The 14,689-nt window shown below is 44.3% G+C and overlaps 1 protein-coding gene across 1 annotated transcript in view; it reads right to left on the bottom strand.

Moving 5' to 3' along the window:
- Nucleotides 1-14,415, bottom strand: part of CUEDC2 (CUE domain containing 2) — a 59,304-nt gene extending 44,889 nt beyond the window's left edge. Inside the window, exon 1 of the mRNA XM_069753278.1 lies at nt 14,103-14,415. The gene's annotated coding sequence lies outside the window, so the exon portion shown is untranslated. The remainder of the gene's footprint in view (nt 1-14,102) is intronic.
- Between the last annotated feature and the right edge of the window lie 274 nt (nt 14,416-14,689).

Here is a 14,689-nt window from a genome sequence, read left to right as displayed (position 1 = left end):
TATGCTCCCCGAGTCCAGGAGAGCCTGTTTGGTACCCGTTTACGAGTACCTGGCAAAGCTGGGGTTCGCTGTCTGCAGTGCCTGTAGAGGGGTACAGACTGGTTGGACATACACAGACATACGAGTGAGTATACCCGCAGTTCATGGATTCAGGTATCAGGGGGCAGTTGGCAGTCTCATGTCCGGGCCCTTGGCACCACCACTTGATCGGAGCAGCCCGCCTATAACTCGGGACCGTTTTAGGAGAAGCAGTACTTCTGTCACCTTCACTTGGGGTGACACCCTCATCCTGGGCTCAGTCCTGGTTAGCCCCAAGACAGGTTTGTGGGCTTTTCCCCGGCTCCAGGGCTAGTGAGGCCTTAGGTGACAGCCGAAGCGGAGCAGTGTCCCTTAAAAAGTCCTGAGTTGCGGTATACCGCTTTACTAGACCAACCACCTGGTCCAGAGTGCCTGGGTCCCCTTGTTCCACCCAACAGTGTATGGCTGCTGGCAGAGCCCCCAACAGCCGGTCGACCACCACCCTCTCTGGAGCGGGGTTAAGGTCTCAGACTGGAGCCATTTTTTTATCAGCTGCACTAAGTCATATGCCTGAGATCTGGCGGGATGAGACTCCACAAAGGACCACTGGTACACCCGCTGAGCCTGCACATAGGTATTAACCCCCAGTCAGGCAAGGATCTCACCTCTCAGCTTCTCATAGTCCAAAGCATCCTCCCGACTGAGGTCCAGGTAAGCCTTCTGGGCATCTCCCGTCAGGAAGTGGACCACCACTTCAGCCCACTGTGACGTCGGTAAGCTCTCCCATGCGTTTGAAGATGGTGAGGAAGGCCTCCATGTCATAGTAACATATCGTCTTCAGGAATCATCTTCCTCAGTGCTGTCCGGACTTTGTCACAGGCCTCAGAACGTATTGGGGTCACTGTGGAGGGTACCTCTCGTATAGCTGCAACCTGCTGCAGAATCAGCTCATTAGTCTTTTGCTGCTGCTAATACAATTGCAACTCTAGCTACTCCTGCTGCCGATGCTCTTCTTGCCGCTGCTGCAACTGCAGCGCCTCTTGCTGCTGAGAGGACCAATTGCTTCAAAAGCTCCTCCATTTTGTCAGCCGGCTTTAGCTATAGCATTGAAGGCTTAATTACTGACATGCAGCACGCTTTGGGGTATGCCTCAGTTCACACTGCCCGCATTCTCCAACCATATGTTGTACAGCGGTAAGACCGTATGCAGTGATGAGGCAGTGATCCAGGAAAGTTCAAAGCAAAAGTCTCTTTAATGTTTAACTCACAAATAATGCACAGCACACAATATCCTCCGGATCGCAGCTGGGAACTATATCCTCCAGTCTACAGCCAATAAACACACCAGTCCACCTCCGAGACCAGGTCCCGTGGGCAACTGCACCGCTGTGTACGCTGTGGGTGCCAGATTTCTCAGCTCCCTTGGCTGCCCTCTGCTTTCCTGTGTTGCCTCACACGTGCAGCTCTGCACTCTAGCAAACACCAAACTGACAAACCCAAACTCTATACTGCAGGGTTTTTTACTTGAATCTGTGGTCTTCAGCCACATGGAAAACCCTGCCCAGAATGAAACGGAATGCACCACTACCTTCCTGCAGTCCGTTTCAAAACACAAAAGCACAGAGCAGGTTTTCTTAAATCTGCCTTGGACAAATAGTTTGCCCAAGACTAACACTTAGGCCGGGATCACACACAGCGAGATACGTCCGAGTCTCGCAGGTTAAAACCAATCTCTGGCACCGGCACTCCAGAGCGGAGCGTGTGGCCGCATAGCAATACATGGAGCTGCATGCTCCGCTCCGGAGTGCCGGTGCCAGACCTTGTTTTTAACCTGCGAGACTCAGCCGTATCTCGCTGTAGTGTGATTCCGGCCTTACTTTTGTTCCGCATTGCAATCACAGCAACACCTGTGACTGCAATGCACTCCAATGGCCTCAATAAGCCTCTGTGCACATCCTGGGGGGTGGGGGAGCATACAGCGACCCCTACATGTAACACCAGTCACTGCCTCACAATGAGCTATGTGGTATGGCACCTTTCTTTGCACAGCCCTTTATATTTGGATTTGTACTATGATACTTTAATATTTACTTGTGTCAATTGTCCTAAAATCATTCTTTTCTTATTGCCTGAACTTTATTCAGCATGGGAGCATTGTTTACTTAGTACTTTTCGATTTCATGTAAGATTGCCCTGTCCTTCAAACCGCACATCCAAGCTCTTGCCACCTCCTGTCGCCTCCAGCTCAAAAATATTTCCAGAATCCATCCTTTCCTCAACCCACACTCTACCAAAATGCTCGTGCATGCCCTAATCATCTCCCGCCTCAACTACTGCAACATACTCCTCTGTGGCCTACCTTCTAACACTCTGGCACCCCTCCAGTCCATCCTTAACTCTGCTGCCCGACTAATTAATCTCTCCTCGCTACACTCCTGCTTCACCTCTTTGCAAATCCCTTCACTGGCTCCCAATTTCCCAGCGTATCCAGTTTAAATTACTAACACTGACCTACAAAGCCATCCATAACCTTTCTCCTCTGTATATTTCCACACTAATCTCTCAATATCTTCCCTCACGTAATCTCCGGTCTTCCCAAGACCTCCTCCTTTCCTCCACGCTTATTCGCTCCTCACTCAATCACCTCCAAGACTTCTCCCGAATATCACCCATCCTCTGGAATTCAGTGCCCCAACACGTCCACCACATTTGGATCCTTCAAAAGAAACCTGAAAACCCATCTCTTCAAGGAAGCTTACAGCCTGTAAAGACCACACGGCCACCTCAACACCATTGGAGCTACTGCAACCCCCGACCTGTCTCCTTCCCCATAATCCTGTAGAATGTAAGCCCGCAAGGGCAGGGTCCTGTTCCCCCTGTATCAGTCTGTCATTATTAGTTTTATTTACTGTAAGTGATATTTGTATTTGGTGCAACCCCTTCTCATGTACAGCACCATGGAATTAATGGTGCTATATAAATAAAAATAATAAAGATTCTAACATCTTAGTTTGTTGGTACAAAACATTGTTTTTAAAGCGTTCATTTTATATGGTCATACTTGGTATTATATTTGTTTATTTAATGAGCCAGTGCATATGTATACATACCTTCCAGGACTCTGTCCTCCTCGATCTTGTGCATTATACTTATCATACTTTGCTTCCTCTGGCGATTCCCTATTTTAGGTTAGGTCTGCTGGAAGGGCTGTTTTCTACCATTCTGAGTTTTGTAGCAGTCTTTGCATATGTATTCCCCTATTTTTATGTATTTTTATATTTCATGTATTTTTCTGAAATTAATAATGTTTTGAACAATTATTGGGTTTGAGCTTCCCTTCTTCATAGGTTTTTTCCTATGCCAATAGGTCGACAGCAGGAATTTGGACAAATTTATCGCACTGAAATCCAGATTACCGTATTTTTTGGACTATAAGACGCACCGGACCAGAAGACGCATCCCAAATTTTGGGGTGGAAAATAGCGGAGGTTGGCACCCTAAAGTCGACATGGCGCCCCCACTCAACGACGGCTCTCCCTTAAGACCCTGATAGGGACTACTTAAAGAAAACACCACCACCAACACCAAAAAATAATAATAATAATAATACAATTAAAGTGCTCATGTGCTAAAGTGCTTAGATAACACCTGCAAGGTATATTCAGTGTTTGTCATATACCTATTGATTATTAAGGATTCTCTTAGTATGAATCCTAATCGGGTAACTGGGGTGCAAGCTGTGAGCAGAGATACCGATATAGTTCTACTCTATATCAGATATTAGTGCATACAACAGAACTAATATGTCTTATCATGTAGATATTTCAAGAGACAAAAAATTCTTCAAGAGAAAAAAATACACACTATGCAGGGTGATAATATTATTGCCAAGTGCATGGCATATGATATTCACGCACACATTGATAAATGCCAATATATTCACACCAGAACATCAGGGGACTGTTCCGTTCAGAGATATTGATGAGATATATTCGAACTCCCCAAATCATAGGCAACAATAACCACAATAGTAGAAAACTGCTCACAGATGCTCAATAAAAAATAAAAATACAAGCCCAGTCACATAGCACCAGGGTGGATTGATTTAAATCACGCCGATTTAAATCATGATTTAAATCACGATTTAAATCAAAAGATTTTTTTCTATTTAAATCGGATCGATTTAAATCATGATTTTAATCATGATTTAAATCACTGATTTAAATCAAAAGGTTTTTTTTAATATAAATCACGATTAAAATGAGAAGTGAGAGCAGTGCGCATGTGCGCCCATAGTTACACGGACGAAACTAGGGGCAGCGATCTAACGCCAGGGTGAGGGGGGGACCCCAAAGTAAGTAAAAATCTTTTTTGTTTTACTATATGGCAATAGGTAGGTGTTTAAAAGCAGCATGTCTTAATTGTATAAACTATTAATAGCCTCCACATTTTGTTCATACTGCCCCTTTAATTCCACACTTCTAGCTTGGTTTCACTTTTGGTTTAGTTTCTTTTTCCATTCAGTTGACATGCCCAAACTTGTTGGATAGTCAGCAGTACTTGGCTGTAGTAACAATCAAACTTCATAAGTGATCTGTGTGAGCCATGGCAGGTCGTAAGAGAGACCCTATTTGGGTTCATTTTGTTGAGATGCCAGCAGCAGATCTTGGAAAGAAAGGTGCAAGAGCAAAGTGCAAATACTGTCAAAAGGATATCCAAGGACTTGTTTGCCGTTTGAAATCACATTATGAAAACTGCAACCAGAAGGGAAATGAAGATGTTGATAGTGATACAACTAATGTCAATGAACCCCCACAGCTTCTTATGCACCAGGAGCCTAGTACTAGTAAGTCTGGCAATAACAACCTATTTTTTTAACAGACATTTTACTGGGATGGTTAAAGTCTATGAAAAGAGAAATTTCTAGCACTAGTAGTTCTGGAGTATAGAATTTAAATTTATGTTAAGGCAATATTTCACAGAAAATTAACGCTAAAGGACATGTGCACCTTTATTTTTTTAAGGTGCACATGTCCTCCCCCCCCCCCCCCGCAGCGCTCTTACCTCCGATCCCTGCAGCGCTGAGATCCGTGGCTTCGTTTTGACCGTCCGCCTCCCGTCCTCCGGTTGCGGCCTACTCGCAGTGATCCAGCGGCGTGACGTCAGCGGGCCGCACGCTCCATTGAAATGAATGGAGGCGCGCTCGCGGACGGGCAGAACGAAGCCACAGATCCCCGCAGCGCTGACATAGGAGGTAAGAGAGCTGCGGGGGGAGGACATGTGCACACTGCACCTTAAAAAATAAAGGTGCACATGTCCTTTAAGTAAAAATAAAGTGTGTATACGCTTATTTTTTTTTTATTGTAGGCTGCAATTCACTTTTGAAGTCTGCCAAATTGACCATTTTTAAAAAAAAACATTTTTAAAACTTTTGTGACATAATTTTTTTCAGTTGCTCTGATATTAGTTACCAGTATTACAGCAACTTCACCGGAAAACTTGAGTAGCATAACTTTTGAGACAGCCCTTATAGGACGAGGACCATTACATTGTTCAAAAAGTTTGTTTCAAAATATTTTCGTTATATTTCTTCAAATACGCAGTCGATTTATATTTTTAATTTCTGTGCTTTCAGGGTCAAATATGGCTTGTGCTGCACGTGACAATCAATATCTGGGTACAACTTCAACAAAGCAGCCCAAAAAAAAACTTTGCGTGCAAAGTGTAGAAAAATTCATCTTAAAGACTACGACGAGCCAGAAAGAACATTTTGATGAATTAATTGCTAAATTCATATTTGTAACCAATTCTTCTTTCCGACTAGTTGAGCACCCATTGTTTGTACAAATGATCGAAGGAATTAGACCAGGCTACAAACCACCAAGTAGATTTGATATCTCAGGAAAACATCTTCAGGCTGTATACGACATAGAAAGAGCGGCTTGTACAAAATATTTGAAAGACAAGGTTGTTAACATGAGCTTGGATGGTTGGAGCAACATCCACAACGACCCCATAATTTGCACTTGTGTCACAACAGAAGATGGTGAAACTTACCTTACAGACACAATCGACACATCTGGAAATTCACATACTGCTGAATATTTACTTGAAATTGCTAAGAACTCAATTCACCAATGCCAAGAACAGTTTGGATGTAAAGTAAGGAGCTTAGTTACTGATAACGCAAGCAATGTGGCAAAAATGCGAGCGGAACTGGCACATGAGGATGACACAAATGTCATTACATACGGTTGTTCTGCCCATTTGTTGCATCTTTTGGCAAAAGACCTGCATATTTCGGGTGTCAAGGAACATGTTGTAGAAATTGTTAAATATTTCCGCAATAATCATTTTGCACATGCAACCTACAAGGAAATGGGAGGACTGAAGTTGGTTCTACCACAAGATGTTAGATGGAATACCTTGGCTGACTGCTTGGAAATGTTTATTAACAACTGGTCAAAATTACTGTCCATTTGCGAAACACATCGGGATAAAATTGATGCTAATATACGAAGCAAAGTATTAAATCTTGGTGTGAAGAGAAATGCCGAGGACCTTTTGGAAAGGTTAAAGCCAATATCGATTGCGTTGGATAAAATGCAGAAAGATACTGCAACCATAGCTGATGCCACAGAAGTTTGGAAAGATTTAGAAGGTTCTCTAGATCGCTTGAACCTCTCAAACAATGTAAAGGTTGCAATACAGCACCGCAAGGACCAAGCATTAAAAGAAGAACACTATTTAGCCAATATCTTGCATCCCATCTACAGAGGGAAAAAATTATCTGAGGCGGAATTCAACTCTGCAATGGAGTGGCTCGCCAATACTAACCATGACATTGTGGCAACTGTGCTGAAATAGAAGTGTGAATCTGCACCATTTCAAAAATACATGTTTGCAGATAACGTCGTTAATGAACTAAAACCACTGGACTGGTGGAAGTCGCAATCACTTGTTCTTCCAGCAAAGATAATAAATCTAGCTACTCAGCTACTGACTGCATCGGCTTCATCCGCAGGAGTAGAGAGATTGTTTTCTTCATTTGGTTTTGTGCACACAACAGTCCGAAACCGCTTAGGAACTGCTAAAGCAGGACAACTGGTTTTCCTATTAAAAGTCCTAAATAAACAGTAGGCTTAAAGGACTGATGTATTCACTGAAGATGTTTGCTTACTTCAAACGTTAGAGATAGGCTATTGTTAAAAAGTACTTACTCTCTGTAGTTCAATTCTGAGTGTTTAATAGTGCAAATAAAAATTATTAGGTTTCATAATCAACTGTTTTAATATTTTTATTTGTGTAAAACAATTAGATTTGCAAAAAGACAAAGTTTTGCTTGTGTACAACTTGATTAAAAAATCTGATTTAAATCAAATGATTTAAATCAAAAAAATCTGATTTAAATAAAAAAATTCTGATTTTTTTGATTTTTTTAAAAAAAATCAAGATTTTTATCCACCCTGCATAGCACATTGCAGGATTTGGATGATCCATAGTTAAGACATGGTCAGGGAAAAATAGTACAAATGGTACTCATCGTTTTGCTGCCTGTCCCGTCATCCAAATCCTGCAATGTGCTATGTGACTGGGCTTGAATTTTTATTTTTTATTGAGCATCTGTGAGCAGTTTTCTACTATTGTGGTTATTGTTGCCTATGATTTGGGGAGTTCGAATATATCTCATCAATATCTCTGAATGGAACAGTCCCCTGATGTTCTGGTGTGAATATATTATAATAATAATAATTTTTATTTATATAGCGCCAACATATTCCGCAGCGCTTTACAAATTATAGAGGGGACTTGTACAGACAATAGACATTACAGCATAACAGAAATACAGTTCAAAACAGATACCAGGAGGAATGAGGGCCCTGCTCGCAAGCTTACAAACTATGGGGAAAAGGGGAGACACGAGAGGTGGATGGTAACAATTGCTTTAGTTATTTGGATCAGCCATAGTGTAAGGCTCAGGTGTTCATGTAAAGCTGCATGAACCAGTTAAATGCCTAAGTATGTAGCAGTACAGACACAGAGGGCTATTAACTGCATAAAGTGAATGAGAACATAATGCGAGGAACCTGTTTTTTTTTTTTTTAAATAGGCCACACAGGGATCGTTAGGTTAATGCATTGAGGCGGTAGGCCAGTCTGAACAAATGAGTTTTTAGGGCACGCTTAAAACTGTGGGGATTAGGGATTAATCGTATTAACCTAGGTAGTGCATTCCAAAGAATCGGCGCAGCACGTGTAAAGTCTTGGAGACGGGAGTGGGAGGTTCTGATTATTGAGGATGCTAACCTGAGGTCATTAGCGGAGCGGAGGACACGGGTAGGGTGGTAGACTGATACCAGGGAGGAGATGTAGGGTGGTGCTGAGCCATGGAGAGCTTTGTGGATGAGGGTAGTAGTTTTGTACTGGATTCTGGTGTGGATGGGTAGCCAGTGTAATGACTGGCACATGGTAGAGGCATCGGTGTAACGGTTGGTGAGGAATATGATCCTGGCAGCAGCATTCAGGACAGATTGGAGCGGGGAAAGTTTGGTAAGAGGGAGGCCGATTAGTAGAGAGTTACAATAGTCCAGACGAGAATGAATAAGTGAAACCGTAAGAGTTTTTGCAGAGTCGAAAGTAAGAAAAGGGCGAATTCTAGAAATGTTTTTGAGATGCAGGTAAGAAGAGCGAGCCAGTGATCGGATGTGGGGGGTGAATGAAAGCTCGGAATCAAGGATGACTCCAAGGCAGCGGGCATGTTGCTTTGGAGTAATGGTGGAACCGCACACGGAGATGGCAATGTCAGGCAAAGGTGGGTTAGTAGAGGGAGAGAACACGAGGAGTTCAGTTTTTGACAGGTTTAGTTTCAGATAGAGGGAGGACATGATGTTAGAGACAGCGGTAAGACAATCACTGGTGTTTTCTAATAAGGCAGGCGTGAGATCAGGAGAAGAAGTGTATAATTGGGTGTCATCAGCATAGAGATGGTACTGGAAACCAAATCTACTGATTGTTTGTCCAATAGGGGCAGTATACAACGAAAAGAGGAGGGGGCCTAAGACTGATCCTTGAGGAACCCCAACAGTAAGGGGAAGGTGAGAGGAGGAGGAACCAGCAAAAGATACAGTGAAGGATCGGTCAGAGAGATAGGAGGAGAACCAGGAGAGAACGGTGTCCTTGAGGCCGATGGAGCGGAGCATAGTGAGGAGGAGCTGATGATCCACAGTATCGAATGCTGCAGAGAGATCCAAGAGAATTAGCATGGAGTAGTGACCATTAGATTTAGCTATTAGTAGGTCATTAGAGACTTTAGTGAGGGCAGTTTCAGTAGAGTGTAAAGAGCGGAAGCCAGATTGAAGAGGATCGCTGCTCCGTGGTGTCACTTATTCGTCACGTGCCTGCTCTCACACGTGACTTTGGGTTGTGCCTGCAAGGGTTAATCTATCTCCCCTCTCTCAGTCCAGCATTCACCCTCTGTCCTATGCTGTAATGGGAGCATAAATCACACACCGACCCAGGCCACACACCTGCTCATACGCGCTGCCACCACTCATCGAATACACGGGCGATGAGTCCCAGAAATAACTAATCAAAATATGTTTATCACTCATAAGGCTCACACACCTCTAGGCTATGGATTCTTTAGAACATTCAAGGTTCAACTTATTAAAGGTTTATACTTTAATAGAAAAAGGTTCAGTGCTTACAAGAAAAAGGTATAAAAATATGATAATAAAAAGACAAACAACTTATGCAAAACAGTATAAAATAAAGAGGAGAAAACTTACAGAAATCATCTAACTTGTAGTCTGCTTTCTGCTCCCTGAGGGGGGGTGAATGTAGTTGTGGAACACATCAGCTTTTCAGGCTGCCCTCATCCTGTGAATATGTGAATCATGTGAATATATTGGCATTTATCAATGTGTGCGTGAATATCATATGCCATGCACTTGGCAATAATATTATCACCCTGCATAGTGTGTATTTTTTTCTCTTGAAGAATTTTTTGTCTCTTGAAATATCTACATGATAAGACATATTAGTTCTGTTGTATGCACTAATATCTGATATAGAGTAGAACTTTATCGGTATCTCTGCTCACAGCTTGCACCCCAGTTACCCGATTAGGATTCATACTAAGAGAATCCTTAATAATCAATAGGTATATGACAAACACTGAATATACCTTGCAGGTGTTATCTAAGCACTTTAGCACATAGTAACATAGTAACATAGTTAGTAAGGCCGAAAAAAGACATTTGTCCATCCAGTTCAGCCTATATTCCATCATAATAAATCCCCAGATCTACGTCCTTCTACAGAACCTAATTGTATGATACAATATTGTTCTGCTCCAGGAAGACATCCAGGCCTCTCTTGAACCCCTCGACTGAGTTCGCCATCACCACCTCCTCAGGCAAGCAATTCCAGATTCTCACTGCCCTAACAGTAAAGAATCCTCTTCTATGTTGGTGGAAAAACCTTCTCTCCTCCAGACGCAAAGAATGCCCCCTTGTGCCCGTCACCTTCCTTGGTATAAACAGATCCTCAGCGAGATATTTGTATTGTCCCCTTATATACTTATACATGGTTATTAGATCGCCCCTCAGTCGTCTTTTTTCTAGACTAAATAATCCTAATTTCGCTAATCTATCTGGGTATTGTAGTTCTCCCATCCCCTTTATTAATTTTGTTGCCCTCCTTTGTACTCTCTCTAGTTCCATTATATCCTTCCTGAGCACCGGTGCCCAAAACTGGACACAGTACTCCATGTGCGGTCTAACTAGGGATTTGTACAGAGGCAGTATAATGCTCTCATCATGTGTATCCAGACCTCTTTTAATGCACCCCATGATCCTGTTTGCCTTGGCAGCTGCTGCCTGGCACTGGCTGCTCCAGGTAAGTTTATCATTAACTAGGATCCCCAAGTCCTTCTCCCTGTCAGATTTACCCAGTGGTTTCCCGTTCAGTGTGTAATGGTGATATTGATTCCTTCTTCCCATGTGTATAACCTTACATTTATCATTGTTAAACCTCATCTGCCACCTTTCAGCCCAAGTTTCCAACTTATCCAGATCCATCTGTAGCAGAATACTATCTTCTCTTGTATTAACTGCTTTACATAGTTTTGTATCATCTGCAAATATCGATATTTTACTGTGTAAACCTTCTACCAGATCATTAATGAATATGTTGAAGAGAACAGGTCCCAATACTGACCCCTGCGGTACCCCACTGGTCACAGCGACCCAGTTAGAGACTATACCATTTATAACCACCCTCTGCTTTCTATCACTAAGCCAGTTACTAACCCATTTACACACATTTTCCCCCAGACCAAGCATTCTCATTTTGTGTACCAACCTCTTGTGCGGCACGGTATCAAACGCTTTGGAAAGATCGAGATATACCACGTCCAATGACTCACCGTGGTCCAGTCTATAGCTTACCTCTTCATAAAAACTGATTAGATTGGTTTGACAGGAGCGATTTCTCATAAACCCATGCTGATATGGAGTTAAACAGTTATTCTCATTGAGATAATCCAGAATAACATCCTGGATGAGCACTTTAATTGTATTATTATTATTATTATTTTTTGGTGTTGGTGGTGGTGTTTTCTTTAAGTAGTCCCCATCAGGGTCTTAAGGGAGAGCCGTCGTTGAGTGGGGGCGCCATGTCGACTTTAGGGTGCCAACCTCCGCGGTAAGGTAGGGTGAGTTAGGGAGAGAGCACCCCCTCACCTAGATACCTCTATCCTTTTTTAGTATTTAGTTATATGGTTAAGTAATACTGTCTCCTGACTCCATTAGGTCATTTTTACCTTTATTATTAAAAGTTATATTTTAGGGGCATTTTTTTGTCTTTTTTGGTTGTCACTAGTTATATGCTCCGATTCTATTATTTGCTTGGTTGGTGGAAAATAGCAGAAAAAAATATTTTTATAAGATGGGGGTCTGTCTTAGTGTCCGAATTTTAGGTACCTTACCTGAGGGCCGGCGGTGGTAGAGCGGAGTCACCGCAGGCATGGTCCCTTCCTCAGGAAGCCGACGGCGGCAGAAGTGGGGCAATGCTGCAGTCCCGGGGTATCCTAGCGGTGCGATGCTGTGAGACTGGTGTCCGCGGTGAGGCAGAGCATGGAGCATAGTCCCTTCTTCAGTATGCCGGCAGCAGAACTGTGGCGACGCCGCAGCCCGGTGTCCACGGCGAGAAGAGCCGAGTGCATCACCAGTTTCCCGGTGGCCAACTTCCTGAGATGGCATGTGCTCAGACTGAGATCTCAGCAGCCCTCGGCTTCAGGAAAATGGTTGCCAAGATCTTAATCTGCAAACGCGCGGCCTCCGGCGGCCATTTTCCTTAAGCCGAGAGCCGCCGAAACCTCAATCTGCACACACGCCGTCTTACGGAAGATGGCTGAAGGGAAACCAACGATGCACTCCGCACTGCTGACACCGATCCTCAGCATCAACACACCTCTGCTGCCGCAGTGCCCCTGAGGAAGGGACACTGCTATACCACTGCCGCAACCCCCCGATAAACCTGCGTTCGGACTATAAGACACCCCCCCCCCCCATTTTCCTCCCAATATTTTTAGGGGAAAAGTGCATCTTATAGTCCGAAAAATATGGTACATAAGAATCACGGCACAATCAACAAGGAGTGGACAAATGTTACTTCGGTCATGCCAGTTGTCAGAACAGAACTCATTAATAAGGCTACATTCCGACAGTGAGTTTTTAGTGAGTCTTTTATGCTGCATATTTGTAAAAAATGCAAGTAACCTATTTAACTTCATGGGTGCAGAAATAGAGCAGAACATCGAAAAATCATCAAATGCTCATCATGGAACGTAGCCTAAATCGTTCTCAGTCAGCGCAGGCTCACAGCAGGGCCACATCCATTGCACTCCTGTGATGTGGGCTTTGCTGGCAGGAAGCTACTTACAGTAGACTAATGCTGACCTAAGAACAATGCAGGAGCATACAGCACTGTCGTTATGTCTCATGGGGGTGGTCTGTGGTCACTTCTGCAACTCCATAATCTAGGACAACCAGGTTTTTCTCACGCCCCACTATACACACACATTCTGAATAGAGGCTAGTCCCTGCTGGCACACACTATACCCGGTTGGTTTTCCTTCTTGTCCTGTAGAAATACAGCAACGTCATTAATCCAATGTGGTCGGCCACAGTTCATTCCCTTGGGTACAGGGAACACATTATAGTCAGCCTTAAATGGCTGCTTGCATTTTTTACATACAGTATTATACATCTCAACTTGTGGGAATCCAATAGTCAGGAGCAACACTGATCTTCAGAATGATGGGGTCCTAAGCTCCATTTTTACTGGACAGGTGACCACACGCATGGAGTTAACCTAATTAGCCATTATGATTAGCGCCGTGTGATGTCACTTTTTATGTCATAGCAGCTCAAGAGAAAGGAACGTGTGGCCGAAAGATTTTACATTCGTCACCTGATACATTCAGTGTGACGCCAGATGAATGATGGCGTGCGGTGAGAAGGAACAGGGCGCTCCTCTACTAATTTATCATAGGGAGGTCCAAGTGACCAAATATTGATGACAACAGGAGCCTTAAAGGGGGTTTTCCAGTTTTGTTAAATCGCTCTCCATCCGCTGCAGTTGTCCTTACCCTCTGTGGCGCCAACGTCACTGCCTGGTAAACCCCTGTAACATCCTGTGTGTGAGCAGAGGTGGCGGGCATGCAATCATGTCTATGGCCCTGGGGGTGCAGAGGACGGCGGAGAGATGGTTTAGTGGGAAGACATCTTTAATAGCATACAATACATCCAGCTCAGCAGAGGCTGAGCAGCCATGAGCCCCCAGCCCTCCTGGGCACATAACCATTGGTGTGCTGCAGGGACCTGCGGCTCTGAGGTGCCCGCCCCCTGCTGGCAGTAGGTAGGCCCCTCCGTGCACCTGCGGCCTGGGGGCAGGTATTATTACACAGCACCTCATAACAGGGGGCTGCACACAGACATTTCCCGCCAGCACAGCGCCGCACACAGGAGACCACACCGCGGCTACAACAGCACAAAACAACCTGAGCGCGTTCAAACCTACCGCTCCAATGTGCAGGACACAGGCACAGGTGCGGCGCCGCGCCTCTTACTGACGTCACTTCCGGACACAACACTCTCCCGACTCGGCTGAGGACGCCGCCATGTTGGTTGTGGGCAGCGGCTCTGGTAAGAGAACGGACCGTCACTGTGCTTGCACTGTGCAGACACTCCTTCCCCGACTCCACAAATCCTCATCGGCGACAAATTCCAGGGTCGCAGGCGGCCAAAAAGGGCGGAGGGCGGAGCTTGTTGTGTTTACAAACAGTGCTCTGCTCACGTGATTAGAGGCGCCAGTTCTCACTTGATAGCAGGACATGGGCAGTAGTGCAATCGCTGAGAAGCGTGACGATGGGGCGGAGGAGACACGGAGTACAAGGCAGCCAATAAGATGTTGGCTATCATTTTCTAATAGCTGTTTGAAAATTGAAATCTGAAGTCTGATTGGACGTTAAGTTCAGCTAGTCCACTTTCTTTGTATAATCGTTCCCATGTCCGGGCTGATCGACCTCTTTTTTTTTTGTTTACAGGGGATTCCTCCATTGTTGGACAGGCCATTATTATTGGCTCCTGGGTGCTAGATAAACACAA

This window comes from Ranitomeya imitator, chromosome 2, assembly GCF_032444005.1.
Source record: "Ranitomeya imitator isolate aRanImi1 chromosome 2, aRanImi1.pri, whole genome shotgun sequence".
NCBI classification, from domain to species: domain Eukaryota; kingdom Metazoa; phylum Chordata; class Amphibia; order Anura; family Dendrobatidae; genus Ranitomeya; species Ranitomeya imitator.
Note: the sequence above shows the minus strand (reverse complement) of the source record. Positions and strands in the feature narration are given on the sequence as shown.